The sequence below is a fragment of the Tubulanus polymorphus genome, chromosome 6 (assembly GCF_964204645.1).
Source record: "Tubulanus polymorphus chromosome 6, tnTubPoly1.2, whole genome shotgun sequence".
In the NCBI taxonomy this organism is placed as follows: Eukaryota; Metazoa; Nemertea; class Palaeonemertea; order Tubulaniformes; family Tubulanidae; genus Tubulanus; species Tubulanus polymorphus.
Genome location: NC_134030.1, coordinates 14255719 through 14271533, shown reverse-complemented (window position 1 = coordinate 14271533; position 15815 = coordinate 14255719). Strand labels below are relative to the sequence as shown.

The 15815-nt window shown below is 35.8% G+C and overlaps 1 long non-coding RNA gene across 1 annotated transcript in view; it reads right to left on the bottom strand.

The window, feature by feature from the left end:
• Positions 1-1137: 1137 nt before the first annotated feature.
• The window catches only part of LOC141907458 (uncharacterized), a 28739-nt gene continuing 14061 nt past the window's right edge, over positions 1138-15815 (bottom strand). Inside the window, exon 4 of the long non-coding RNA XR_012619491.1 lies at positions 1138-1324. This is a non-coding gene — a long non-coding RNA (uncharacterized LOC141907458). The remainder of the gene's footprint in view (positions 1325-15815) is intronic.

Here is a 15815-nt window from a genome sequence, read left to right as displayed (position 1 = left end):
TGAAAAAACTTTGGATGATTTGGGTATAACAGAAACAAAATTAACACCAGATAATAATGGTGCTTTAAATGATATTACTACAAACAATAATTGTGAATATTATATTTATTGCAAACATCACTTAGAAATATTAATTGCATCTGGGAAATGTAAAAGTTTTATTAGTAAAAATTTAACTTATAATGAATTAGATACAATGAAATCAGATGAAATTATTAAATTATTTAAGATTCATGAAACTGCGAGAATAGCTAGAATTAATGACGCGATATCAGAAAATGTAGTAAAAGGTTATAGTAAATTACGTAAATATATGCTACCAATTCAAGATGAAAATAAATTATATTTCGATTTAAAAAATTATTATTTAGTTATGACTGAATTAAATAAATGGATTGGAAATTTATCATTTCAATTAGGTGGATTTATGACATTATTATCAATTGGAGTTATAACATTTTCAAATATTGAAAGTAAAAATTTTTCTACATGTATAATAAATGAGCGAAATGGAAGAATTGAAGGAATTAATTGTGAAGAAAAAACCGAGAACTCAGAAACAAATTGAATGGTCTATCTAATTAGGAATTAAATCAAAAGAATTTAAAAAAGCTAAAAAAGAAAAAATAAATAATGAAAATGTTAATGATAATGGTGAAAATATTGTTATTTCTACTCCTTCTGATAATAGAATATTTGATAAATATCTATATTTTGCAGCTGGATTTGTAATTCTATTCATTTTGATTGGGTGTAGTTGGTATAAAAATCAAATAAAATTTATCATATTAATGATTCGGAAACTACTACTGTTGAAATTCCAAAGTTCACTATAAAAAATGGATTAATATTTTAGAAAATAAAGGACCAATGGCCCAGAAGCTCCCCAACTTGATAATCTGAGAAGTAAAGGAAGAAAGCGAAATATGCTTTCAAAGAAGTAGCTGCTGACCTGGTCCCAATAAGTACTTGGTCAGGAAGATCTCATCGAGAGATTAAGTCTGGTATTGTTTATCTTACCAGTCAATCCTGTGGTAACATTGAACTTTGCATTTGAAATTGGGGTGGAGGGGGGGGGGGGTAATAATCAAAGCTTAGTTGACAAAGAACTGTGAGATGGAGAGGTAACACTTCATATATATAAAATAAAATGTTTTATTTTTTTGCAAAATAACAAGCTAATTTTTTTACAATAACTTGAATCTTGAATAGTTCAGATGTTCCGTCGTACATGTATCTAGGTTTTGGTTTCCCGTGAACGTCGTAATTTTTGTTATAAGTTTAATGACTGCTACTCGCCAGATCATTACCTAAACAAGAGGCCCTGAAGGTAAAAAAGAGAAAATGTATGTTTTACTGATGCTTCTGTATTCCATTGCCCTAGCAAACTAATAAATGACCAAATATCGCGAGTTGCTAAATTACGCTAAATAACAAGTTCGTTCGTATCATCTCGAAATTTCAGCCTGGCCACCCTCAAGAAATGTTTTAAACGCCTGTGCAATGTTCTATCAAAATCATTGAAGAAACTGTTTTCATGCACAAACACGCATTGTAGCGACAGATAAGAAGACAAAGCAATTCAAACCCACCGTTCATATCGCTAAATCAGGTCTTTAATTATGTTCTATAACTTTTTTCGGAAATAATTCAGTAATCGCACATTCGCTATTAAAATAGCTTCAGGGACAGCCGCAAATGTGGAGAGTTCTCAATTGGCAAGCTGGTGCTGCCATCATTAATCGGTATTGCGCAATCGCAAGGCCATCAAATCCATTGAGTAAAAAGTGGAGGGGTGGAAGATTATTTTTTTTCTCCTAATAACCTATAGTAGCAAACGATATAGCTGAAAGAAGTTTGTATTCCGATTCAGCAGGCATTTTTTTTACAAACGAGGTCCAGTCATGAAAAAATGAAGGTCTTTTTATTGGATATACATTGTGATTCGTTAATTCATCAGGAGAAACTGAAGACTTACCTCCCTCCCTCGTACATGTACCATACCCGACGACTGGTGGAAGTTAATACGCTACGGTTTCTTCGAGTATCTTGACGTCGACGGTACTCTTATTTCAAGAGTCAGTGACCAAAGCATAAAAATGTAACGTGCTTTTCCGCCATTTGTTTTCTTAACAGTAATCGTCAATACACAGCTTGATATTTTACAAAATGGATCTATTTTAGCGAGGATCCTCCTGTCATTCTACACAGTGTTAAGCGCATGCGCATCTGCTAATGATTATGCATGACTTAGGTCATTCCAGGTCATGTCAAACTATATTAAAGCTAAGGAAATTTTCAAATTATCTAAAATTTTACAGCTTAGATCAATCACATCGCAACGAAATTCGCACAATAGCGAGTATTAGGCTATTTGAATAATCTGCAACAAGAAATACGACCGGGTCTATCACCGTTTCAAAATGTAGCTCGTTAACATCACTTTCTAGCAATATTGGCACAAGACCAACTAGGTTCGCTAAAAAGCAGAAAAGTAATTTCATTTTTAATTAATTGAATATCTCACTACTTTTGTCTATCTATGCGGAGCAATTAAATTGTCCAGATAAGTCATTTCTGATTCTAGATATTCATTATTTTTATTTTTTTCATTATTTTATTTTTCATTATTTGTTTTTTATTTAGTCAACAATTTCTAAATCATGATGATCGTGTTCATTTTTTCCATGATAGATTATATTAAATCCTTCTAAATCTTTTAATTCCTCTGTACTCAATGAAGCCCATTTATCAGGTAAAATACTTAAAATTCTCGCGTTGTACTAACACTACAGTAACTTAAATTTGCTGATATTGTATCTCCATATTTAGTTTTTATCGTTTCTAATTTCAATATTTTATGTTCAATTTCTTTTGTAACATCAACTAACTTTTTTATTTCAAATTGTTTTTTGCTGGTTTAATTCTGTTATTTATTGTCGCTAAGAATGCTTTCCTCTCCAAGTGCTATAGAAAATTGCTCCCTTTTCTCGGGTTTCCAGTCTATGATTTCTTTCAAATCATCACCTTCACTATTAAGAGGGGGCAATTTTGTGGTTCGAGATTTAAGCTGGAGGTTTGCTGTAACTGATTTTATGACTATGTACGTCGAAGTTTCCACATAATAATACGGAGGACCGATTCAGCAGCAGCAGCAGCAGCAGCAGCAGCAGCAGCAGCAGCAGCAGCAGCAGCAGCAGCAGCAGCAGCAGCAGCAGCAGCAGCAGCAGCAGCAGCAGCAGCAGCAGCAGCAGCAGCAGCAGCAGCAGCAGCAGCAGCAGCAGCAGCAGCAGCAGCAGCAGCAGCAGCAGCAGCAGCAGCAGCAGCAGCAGCAGCAGCAGCAGCAGCAGCAGCAGCAGCAGCAGCAGCAGCAGCAGCAGCAGCAGCAGCAGCAGCAGCAGCAGCAGCAGCAGCAGCAACAGCAACAGCAACAGCAACAGCAACAGCAACAGCAACAGCAACAGCAACAGCAACAGCAACAGCAACAGCAACAGCAACAGCAACAGCAACAGCAACAGCAACAGCAACAGCAACAGCAACAGCAACAGCAACAGCAACAGCAACAGCAACAGCAACAGCAACAGCAACAGCAACAGCAACAGCAACAGCAACAGCAACAGCAACAGCAACAGCAACAGCAACAGCAACAGCAACAGCAACAGCAACAGCAACAGCAACAGCAACAGCAACAGCAACAGCAACAGCAACAGCAACAGCAACAGCAACAGCAACAGCAACAGCAACAGCAACAGCAACAGCAACAGCAACAGCAACAGCAACAGCAACAGCAACAGCAACAGCAACAGCAACAGCAACAGCAACAGCAACAGCAACAGCAACAGCAACAGCAACAGCAACAGCAACAGCAACAGCAACAGCAACAGCAACAGCAACAGCAACAGCAACAGCAACAGCAACAGCAACAGCAATATAGATTACATTATTTATCCTTGCAAAGATATTCATAAGAGACACATAGTGGAATCAGCTAAATACTGGTTTTTGACACACTGCTTCTATTTTAGATCCTGTGAGTTTATATGCTTTGTTACTTGTTTTTCTGGTCATTCCACCTGGTGATGGCTGTTAGTCAACAGCCGAAACGTTGGGGTTTCGTAATAATAAATTTGATCATATAATTTCAAATTCGAAGTGTGGGATTTCTTCATTTATCTACAGTTTACACAGATTATAGTGTTTATTCGACAACTATAAATAAATCATAATAAATCATTTGAATCAAAACGCCGAATCAACAGCGCAGTGAGAGACATCATACCCTGGCGATTTTGAAACTTTACTGAGTTATACGACTTCGACTAACAGTTGATTTAAGCCCCCTCTTCAATTATGTAAGCGCGAAGTTCACTCAAGCACCTTTTGAATAAGAATAGTTTCACCATTTTATGGAGTTTAAAGGAAATTATAATAAGACTGCGATGAAATGGCCTACGCGACTAGCATATTCCCCTGAGCAGATTCTATTGCGTTTGCTCATTCGGTTTATCCCTACCCTTTCATAACCCCACATTTGAAAATAAAATAAAATTGTTAGATTCTTCCAAGGATAGTGCGTAGCCAAAATAAACCCAATCAAATGAAACCCGTGAGGTCATGATGACAATTCAACCCACCTGTGGACCAGAAACAAACTAAGATCGAATGCACAAATGCAAAAATGTGAGAAGACTATTTCTGGGATCAAAAATGTGGACTTGGTTCCAGTCGTTTAATTAACCCACAGTTTAACCCACTGAATCTTAACGTACAGTGAACTGTAGGTCCGATGAAAATGAAACTCACGCATATAAATGAAATGAGTTGACTGAAGCCACCAACCTAGAACCTATAGAGTTTAGCTATAACTGACTGCAGAGTAAACCAAACTTATAACGGTATAATTATCTTGTGTCAAATTCTACCTGCACATATCGCTACGTACCTGGGCAGTAGTATAGCGATACACATAGATATACAGCATTGTAGCTGTCGGTGGTAAGTGAGGGTACTCTGTATTATTGGATAATGTTTCACCTGAAGGTCTAGTTGTTACCTGACTAATGGTGCACCGAGAGTGTGAGTTAAATCAAGCATGAAGTTCAACTAACACATCTGATTTAGCTTATGATATATACATATCTCTATAGAAAATATGGTCTCATATAAGATCTTATCACCAATCTATCCCCTCACGTATCATTTTCATCAATTTTTCTAAATTTGCAATCGATCATTTGCATTAAAAAGTGATACATCCGGGGTGAAAGATTTTTACCTTTATTTTACTCAAAGATAAACATCTTCTTCGCGCTCGAAGACGTATGATAATGCAGCCAAATCACTGTCAACAATTCCCCGAACCGAATCATTCAGTGCGCACTGCAATGTCGTTATTATTGTAAACGTTTTTTTAAGGGGGGCATTACTATGAAATAAAGGACCGTGTGTCCAGTAGGATCAACTGAGGACATTTTACTATTGAAAATCGATTTGTTCTCGGGTTTGCAATAGCGTATAAACAGCTGATAAAGATGAAATCATGGTCCACTGTGCAGTACTAGGTATGTTCGACTTTGATGATATACATGGCATGGGTATGGCAAGACTCACTAGCACATGGCAGCACAATCACAACCATGTTCTTGATAAGGACACCACTGGTAAAGCCCTTCTAAAGGGCTTTTCAAGTTATACCCTTCTAAAGGGCTTTCCCTGTGATGTGCATCGATTAATAGAATGGGGAAAAATTCAATGCAATTTTTCCCATTTTCTCCCAGTCATTCTAAACGGCTAAGAGCGAGTGGACGGAATTCTCCACATTAATTCCAACACCTATCTCCCTCCTAATAACCAAAATATCAAGCTGTGTATATCTAGTGTTTACAATTTTTGCCACCAAGAGCTAACAGAACTTACTCTCAGAACTAATAAAAAAAATAAAATCATGAAATGAAAACGTCAAACCTTTGAGAGGTTTTACATAACAAGCCATGGATTTTCAGATTCTCCTGGACTTCGTAGTTTTGAAATTCCTATGATTTATATATGACAAAATACCGCACCTTATTCATTTGTTTTTGTACATTTCTTTTTCACTGGGGTTCCTTGTCATAGCACTTGCGGCAGTGCAGCTTTTAAGCTTGCATGGTGTCAACCAATTATTTTCTACTGTATTTTCTTAATTATGAAAATTCCTGTGGATAAAATAGATCATATCATATCAACAATAAAAACAAGGTTATAACTTATTGTTATAACTTGTTGACAGACTACGGCATGTATCTATGTTAGGGGTTTGAATATCAGCCTTATGAGTTAGTTGGCTCATTAATGAACTATGTTTAAGAGTATGCCTAAAGTGAAGTCTCCGTTTGCCACCAATATCTACAGTTGAAATTGTACAAAAGGTCAATGGACCTTCTAAATATTAGTTGAGAAAACCGGGTGTTTCAGCCAGTTTGGGAATATTAGACAACGTAGCGTAAGCTATCAATTTCCTTAAATTTTATTACCTCTTCGTTATACGCCACGTATGCGTCACATATCACCTGCTTAATTAAATGAAATTTATTGTTAAAAAAGCCCAAGGTTAAAAGAGATGTGATAACCTCATTACAAAAAAGTTTTATTTGTTGAAATTGAAATTCATTTTCAGTAAAATGTCACATTATTAGACGATATAATAAGTATGATTAAACGAAGAAAAATGTAACAGTATAATGGGGCTTTACGGAGAGACTGAAACGGTCTGTCTAGGCCATATCACCCAGAAGCATCCACACCCCACACCACATTCATCACACTCACACATCATGCACACAAGTAATTAAAGGCGAAACGAAACAAAAAATGTTTACACATTTTATACATTAACATAGGTTTGTATAGAATGAAAATTTACCAAGTGCTGAATAATGATTTAATGCAGGTACGCTTAAGGGCAGGTTCGCTTTGTATTGTTAGAATTGATTCTGATAGGGGATCGGATATTTTAACAGAAGATTTTCTAGTTACAGTTTTAAAATAAGGCAATCTTAATTTTAATTTATTACGCGTAGGTTTAGCATGAATTTGATAATTGAAGTTCCAATAGTTGTTAAAGGTTCTAGGTAATTTTGAACTGACGAATTTATGTACAAAAATAGCTAGTTGGAGTTTGTTCATATTCTTAATTTTTAGTATATTTAACTGAGCAAAAATAGGATCAGTGTGTTCTAAACAATCGGATTTGCTGACCAAACGGACTGCACGTTTTCGTAGGATTGTTAATGGAGGCAGTTTATAATCGGAAGTTCTTCCCCCAACAATATCACAATATTGAAGATATGGCTCTATTAAGGATGAATACGAGGTACGTAAAGAATTGGAAGACAACTTGTGTTTAACACGATGTAAAACGCCAACAAAACGTGACATTTGTTACATATAGATTTTATGTGATCATCCCATGACCGTTTTTCATCTATTAAAACCCCCCAAAAATTAGTAGTATGGACACGTTCAATTTCACGATCGTCGATATAAATCTTTGCATTACCAACAAAAGTTTTACTAAATATAATATAATAAGTCTTACTAATATTAATTGATCACTTGTTGGCACACACCAAACAAGTTTCGAAAGTTCAATATTCATTGTATCGTTCAGGCGGTCAATGAGATGACCAATATAGAAAGCATTCGTGTCATTAGCAAATAAAATGAACTTTAGGACATTGGATGCACAAGTACAGTCATTTATATAATAATATAAATAGTGAACCTAAAATATAGCCCTGTGGTACTGCAATATCAATATCTAAAGCGGTAGATTTGATATCTTTAATCTGAACTGTTTGTTTGCGACCTTCTAAGTAATTTTGAAACCAATTAAGTGCCGTGCCTTTAATACCATAATGGTTAAGTTTTTCCAAAAGTATACCGTGATTCACTGTATCGAAAGCTTTAGACAAATCCAAAAATATTCCAATCGTTGTTATCTTTTATACGATGTACGAGTTAATGCCATTGATGTTGAATAGTTTGTCCGTAATCCAAATTGGTTGTGATCAATAATTTCAAATTTATCACAAAAAGCGGCTAAACGTTTATGAACGAGTTTTTCTAGTATCTTCGAAAAACATGGTAAAATAGATAGAGGTCGATAATTGTCAAAGGAATAGCATTCACCGTTTTTATACAGAGCGCACACCCGAGCAATTTTTAGTTCAGCAGGGGCCACTCCAGATTGTAGGCTATTGTAGAATATATGTGTAGTGGATATTTAATCACATCATTTAACTATTTCCATAGAAATCCCGTCAATGCCAATACCTTTATTTCCAGAGAATTTCTTTACTATTTCATCAATTTCTAGCGAGTTCGTTGGGAAGAAAAAGAAGTTTTCATTATTAGGACGATTTAAACAACATTGTTTTTGTATGTATTGAACCTATTGCGGTCAGGCCTCTCTATTATTTGAGATGGCGACACTCTCGCGAAGAGATCGGCGACAACCCATTCAGTCAATATTTAATGTCACTTTTAGCGTCTAATATTGAGTCAGTGCTACAGGCTGAAAACCGACGCTTACAATGCTGGTTATTAAATCATGCTATTTCCGTAGCGGCTCGACCGAAATCCGTTTAAATACCCAACCACTTAAGTCTTAAACGTTACCTCACTTGAAATTACGTTAGTGATTTTCTGAGTGATCGCCAGTTCAATTTCTACCCATTTGCTCTGCTAGTATGCTTTCAGGTGGAAATACGTCCACAATGATTAATGTCATAAATCTTTTCATTCAATTTTCTGCATAGTTTCGGTTAAATTCTTGTTCAGTCGTGTCGAACAAATTAGAATGAATATTCAAACATCTTTGTTCCAAAGACATATTCCAAAATAACAGATACTTCTAATTGATCAAGTAACTCATTGCCATTTTTCATCTTTCACCTAGCACGTAGAAAAGTCTCCGACAGTTTAGTACTCACTCCAAATGAAATGAAATATGACGATTTCATATAAGATTTGTTTGGTTCGAAATAGTCACTAATCGCGAAACTATTTTTACGACGAAATATTATTCTAGGTATAACCTTCTTTTATGCCATTTTTGACTCAACTTAGACATTAGATATTAAAATGGATATTCGAAGGTGATTGATTATTGTTTTTTATAGCAAAATAATTTCTGAATAATCAAATACTCTATCTCGATATCTTCTGATAGAATGTTCAGATTTTCAACGACTCAATGTATTGATAGATTAAGAATTCTAAAGGGGATGCGTTTTGTTGGAATCGATATCTCCAATTTAATAACTGTTTCTTATTTTTCTGCTTTTACATTATATTGATAGATTTGCGATTGTCACATCGCCATTTTGAATGCTAGCTGAAAGTTTGGATAGTTATTGAGATTTTTTCCCATGACCGGTAAGTGTATAGTATGATTGAGAACGGAGACTTATGGAGCCATTTGAGCACTCAGTTTAAGAATAGAGGGATATCAACAACCAGGCTTTGCTGATACTCGACAACCTCGTTCGAACAACTCCATAAAACATTCACTGGTAAAATACGCCCAGTTTCCGATCAGGTGATCAACTGTTCCGCCGATCGGACGCGTGACGTCACTCGTTTGAGTGAGAGCTCGCACGCGCGCGGAACTAAAGCTTGATGTTTTGATGAAGCATCTCTCGTCATATTGCATGAGTAACGACGGCATAACAGCGGACTAATATATAAATATATGTACTTAGAGAAACGGGCACAATTAGTTTTAGTCTCGTCACCAGGGTAGATCAGTATTTTTCTTCAATCTTTCTGAGAAGTCTCGGAGATCGCCGAGGGTTTTGTCAGATTACGTTAGGATAGAGTAAAGCAGGTAAGTTGCGATCTTTCTACAATTAATTTTCTTACTATATAGGCTCCAGTTTGACAACAAACCCCAGTTTGAATTTAGCTGCTTATTGACCAATTCCCCTAAAAACGGGAAGTCACGTTAGAAACTAAATTCTGAAATCATGTTCCGTTGCGTCTAATTTTGAAGATTGACGTTAAGGTCAAGAATGAAGTAGGACAATCCCGTTGGAAGGTCGGGTGATAAAATGTATAGAATATTTATTTTCTGTACATACTCAATAAAAGGTAGGCTTAGGGACTTCATATACTGAATGGTGATGGTGCTCATTGAGCGATGCTCCTGATAACTGCATAACGATGCAGAGACAATGCTTCGGAAAACATTTCTACTGATTTGTACATGTTTGTGTCACCGTGTTGAAAAAGTACAAAGATTCATACCATACTAAATACAGGCCATCGCCGTTGGATACCTCCAGGGAATTATTTCATTATACTTTTGAGCAAGAACGCATGAAACCTCCTACTAGTACATCTTTTTATGATGGCAAGATATTTTGTTCTTGGAATTCGCCACCAAACGTTATTAACTAATCAAATCGTAACATAAACCTTGAATTTCATTTCAAAACAAATATGCGACAACGCAATAACATGTATGATATATTGGAAAATATATTTTCCAATGGCGTATGGGCATGGTCATGAAAAAAACCCAGGGACGGTTCCATAGTCGTGACTTAAGTCCAAAAAGTGGTCTAGAAATCTTTAGACTGGTCTTAAGCTGCTAGATTAGCTATAGAACTAAGATAGTCTAAGACTGGATAGTCTTAAGTCATAGCCACGACTATTGAACCAGCCCCAGGGCTACATTTTCACGAAAAAAGAAAAACTCAAAAATCTATTTCAGGCAATTAATCGAACTGTAGAAAATATTTAACTTAGATGAGATAATTGTGCAGACATTCTGATACGAGGATTCACGATTAAATTACATTTTTATTACATAAATGTTTTCGTCAATATTCGACCGCCAAATTCCAGATGTTTGATACAACAAAACTGCTTAATTCATTAGGTGTACTGATTATCTATATTTCTATGATATTAGTTCAGCGGTGAATCAAGATGCGTTATTTTATCTCGTCTCGAGATGGTATATGAAAATTTACTAATCAATGTTTCTCACTATCCGTAACAAATCAGCACTAGTAAATTACCAATTCCAGACTGACACATCAATACCAACATTATAAGTGGCCAATGACTTGAGTTCAAAAGCGAATTCAATGGTCAGAATGAATATGATGAACTCTCGCACCAGGATCTGTCTTTGCTTTCCACTGATAGAATATTATCGGGTAGATCGTAACTTTTCAAACACAGCACTTTCTCACTACGCGGTTAACTTTCAAACAATCAAAAGTAATCTCCATTTATGACACCTTAGCAACCGAGTGTTAGTAACTATGCGCCGTTACAATATGATCGGTGAGGCACATTTCTGTTTTCTACATGTCAAAAATGATAAAGCGCGTAAACTATCAATTTAACTCGGTAAAGAATTCAATAAATGTCAGACAAGTGCCGTCAAAAGGAATTATTCGAGTTTGTTATGATAATTATTTCTTGAATTGTACTGAATGGAAATAATAAATTAGCCTTTCACGGTCAATTTGAGGTGGATTTATGATATTCGTCAAATAGAATAGCTGAAAGTCTCCGCTGAATTCCGCATCACTCTACTTATAATTTGACTAGATATTTATCGGTTTTTTATTCGAATATTTTTATCGCTTGCTGTAAAAGTACTGGCAAAATGTAGGTGCGCACGTACATCAGTCGAAATGCATGCTTATTTCTGTTTTCATTCAATAAAACTAATATACATGAACGTAACCAGTGCTAGCCACCGTTCTTTGACCCCCATAGTTGATGATGCTAGCCACCGTTCTTTTACCCCCACTGTTGATGATGATAGTGTATTAAGAGAAAAACTAATAAAAAGTGTAGTAGTCCAACATAATGAGAATATATATATATATATATATATATATATATATATATATATATATATATATATATATATATATATATATATATATATATATATATGACTACGTTTATGAATGGGGATCCGCCTCCAGTTCGTTTTAAACCGATCGTCGTGAAATTTGGTTTCTAAAATACTATAACAACCTATTTTAACAGTTACTCTATATTGTGTACTATATGACAAGTGATTTAAGCTTATGTAAGAGTTATAATCAATACCCTTCTTGAAACTGGCCCCGGCTAAGTTAAGTGACTCTTCTTTTTCATAGATTAAGTAATTCGAACTATATGGTTTTCATCTTGCACTGAGTTTGATTTAAACTGCATGTTCAAGTCCAGTATAGCGTGGAATAGTGCCAGAGGGCAATATTTGAAAAAGTTTACGCCCCACGATCCCAGCAACTCTACAGAGGGAAATATTTGAAATAGTTTACGCCCCACGATCCCAGCCAACTCTACAGAGGGGAATATTTGAAACAGTTTACGCACTGCGATCCCAGCAATTCTACGGCGGGGAATATTTGAAACGGTCTACGCCCCACGGTCCCACCATAACTCTAAAGAGGGGAATATTCGTTTTCTAAGCGTTATATAAATGACTGGATTCAGTACTATTCAGAAAACTGTTCTGACAGTTCAAGAAATTTGCTTGCATTGTAGACATTGTCGACGGGTACAATCAGTCGACGATCAGGATTGTTGACATTGTCGACGAGTAAAATCGGCCGACATTTATAATTGTAGACATTGTCCATTAGTAAAATCAGTCGACGTTAAAATCAGTCCAATATTGGCGGATTCATTTAAAATAGTCCGAAGTGATTAGACTCCACTGGAACTATTTAATGCTATAATGTACTTGATCCGCTTGTTCTATGTCGAATTGAAATACTAAAGGGACGGTAATGTAGACCAGTTTCTATTTCCGGAATTGGATGATACGTTTACGTAGCCAGTTATTTCTGCCTAAATTATTTAGATGGGTCTCTAAAAAGTTTTGGCGCTAGTCCAGTATACGACATTATAGTGCGTGCGTAGAGTTACACTGCGTAATTCGGTCAGTGTTCACAGCAGTTGACCGTTGATAGTCGACACCTAAAGTAAACTATGAGAACAGGTGGCAACCTATCAACCCGTCATCCAGCACTGAAGTATAACAGTTTTTCCACCCCTTTAACTGCTATTTGTCTTCATAATTTTCATTGTCTCTCATAAATCCATTGCGTGTTATGAAGTTGCGATGATATCAACATTTCGAAACACAAAAAGGCATGTATATATAACATTCAAATATAATATATCTAGATAGCTATTAAAATTGGTGGAAGGGTGGTTTTTTATGTTGATTTGACAAATCGTCGGTCCTAAATAACCTTGGGAAGGTTTTTAGCATAGTTTAAAATGTGAATGATTAGGGTTAGGGTTCGGGTTAGGTTTAGAGTTAAGGGTTACTATGAGGCTTCAATTCAAAAATCAGTGAACTATACCATTGGCAGTTGGGATACTGTTTCTCTGTTAAGGAACATGAATATATCATTTAATATTATAGACATGTGACGCTGCTGTATGTCTCCACTGATCGTGTATGTCTGCACATCAACCAACCTATCGAAGACAAGTTTCCTGCTAGTATATAATTAAATGATATATAAAATATTATATCAATTGATTTTTGGGAATAATTAATTAGGAAGATGTCCTCGAAACAGAAGACTAGACGATTAGTATACGCGTTCACACGGAATCTAGGTGAGAGGCCAGTCGTTAACCGTCCGGTACAGTTATCACCTTACTGAGGGTGTCTACCTGTCATCCATCCTGTGCGATCATCACCTAACTGTTGTGTAGGGTGTCTACCTGTCAACCGTCCTGTGCAGTCATCACCTAACTGTTATGTAGGGTGTCAGCTGTCAGCCGTCCTGTGGAGTCGTCACCGTCATTTAGAGTCATCACTCTAGTATGTAAGGTGTCGCGTGTCATCAGCTGTAAAATATGATCCCCATCAAGGATCTATTTTCATGGAACTTCTTTTAGTTCCATATTACTACGCTTTTATATTTCAGCTTGCGCATTAATTCCCCGATTTACTCCAAAAGTATCTCTACACGTTGCACTATAATGTCGTATATCGGACTTGGGCCAAAGTTTTCGTTTGTATGCAAAAGTCGAGTAAGAACATTATTTGATTTTATCAAGTTTGTCAGCTGTATGGATCAAATGACAAAACCACTCTTCAACCCACGCTATAAAAGTTATTTCCGTTTAACAAAAATCGGTAGCCAAATAAACCGAATATCTATTTTCTTGAATATCCTGACTCTGTGTGTCAAGGTTTTTATCCATATTTAGCGTTTTTAACGTACATTCCGTTCAAGTATTCAAATAAAAAACATTTCATGATTTTGGCAATAGGAATTTATATTTTTTCTGTCAAGTTATACGTGCGCGGAAACGAAACCTCAAGTGTGTTTAAATTACAGAAAATGATAACAGATAGAGATAAGGATAACCGAGCAAGTTGCATGTATTACGCATATATCATTCCCAGTGACTTAAACAAAATAAAATACTTTCAAACACATAAAACGACCCCTCATACTGAAAGATTTTATTCTAATGTACGCTAATTTAAAAGCTAAAAATTTCCCTTGTTGTCTCGCTGATTTTCGGGACTCATAATGATGCTTGGAACTCCGTTTGAGATAAGTGGTTTACCAAAGTTAAAGATAAAGAATGATTTGAAACGACAGTGGATCATCGAAAAAAGCATTCCTTTTGAATCATAAACCATCATGAAAATCTTCAAGTAAGGCTTGATTTATTACCGACTCCTGGATTCTAAAATTGCTCCATAACAGATGAATCACTCAGTAGATAATAATGTATCTTTCAAAGGAATGTAATACAAAAAATAGCTGCAAAGCAGCGACAACGGGTTTCTGTCTTGCTGGTTTAAATGTCCCACAGGGAAGCACACAAATAATTTCACCAAAATAATTCTTATCAGTTTATAACATACGACTGTTTTGAAGGAGCGCGACACATATCCGGGATATGTGGATTCACAAGGGCTACCACGTAAAAAGTACTGATGTACCTTAATTGTTTGGCGCTTTCATAGTTCCGTTGGGAGTTGCGTGAACTAATCGTACCCGTTGGCATATGGCACTTGTGTATATGTACTTATACCATGTTTTTTGGTGTTATCTACCTGTACTCAATAAATGCTAATTGATTTTAACATGCATTCGTGAAGCATTTTGATAATATCACATCATTAAAGATTTTGATTTCTTCTATCAACAACTAAATCTTATTCCGATGAGTTGACGTTAAACAGAGATCAGAATATATCTATGTTAATTCGATAAAAGACGTGTTTTATTGAAATATTTGAATACATACATATGTTAAGTTGTAGATCGCCAATAAAGCACTAATTATCAATATTATTATAAAATAATAACTGATGGAATCCCAAGCAATGTATGTAAAATGTCAGAAAACCTGTTATTGCTGCTCTAAAGCTATATTTTACATTTGATTTTGAAGGTCACATTGCTTAGGAGTCGGTTTGTTAAAGCATCGAAGCAATGCAGTCTAACTTGCTTTCGTCTCAGTTGCAGCGTGGTCATTATATTGCTCACCTATTCACTTACTGAGCCCAATGTTTTTCAGTGTGTAAACTCCATCGTACTCGGCATTACAGGGACATCGAGGAATTGAATTTTAGGCACCTGAGCCCTCAACTTGATTCGAGCAAAAGACCTTAACTGACTTCACAGAATTTGATTAGAATATTCGTAGAGTAGCCGTGTTAACCAGGTTTAATATAAGTAACGAGACGAGTAGTACTGTAAAGGTTAACTATATATTTGACGCACGAGCTTTCGCTTCTAATGAATAGAAGCTTC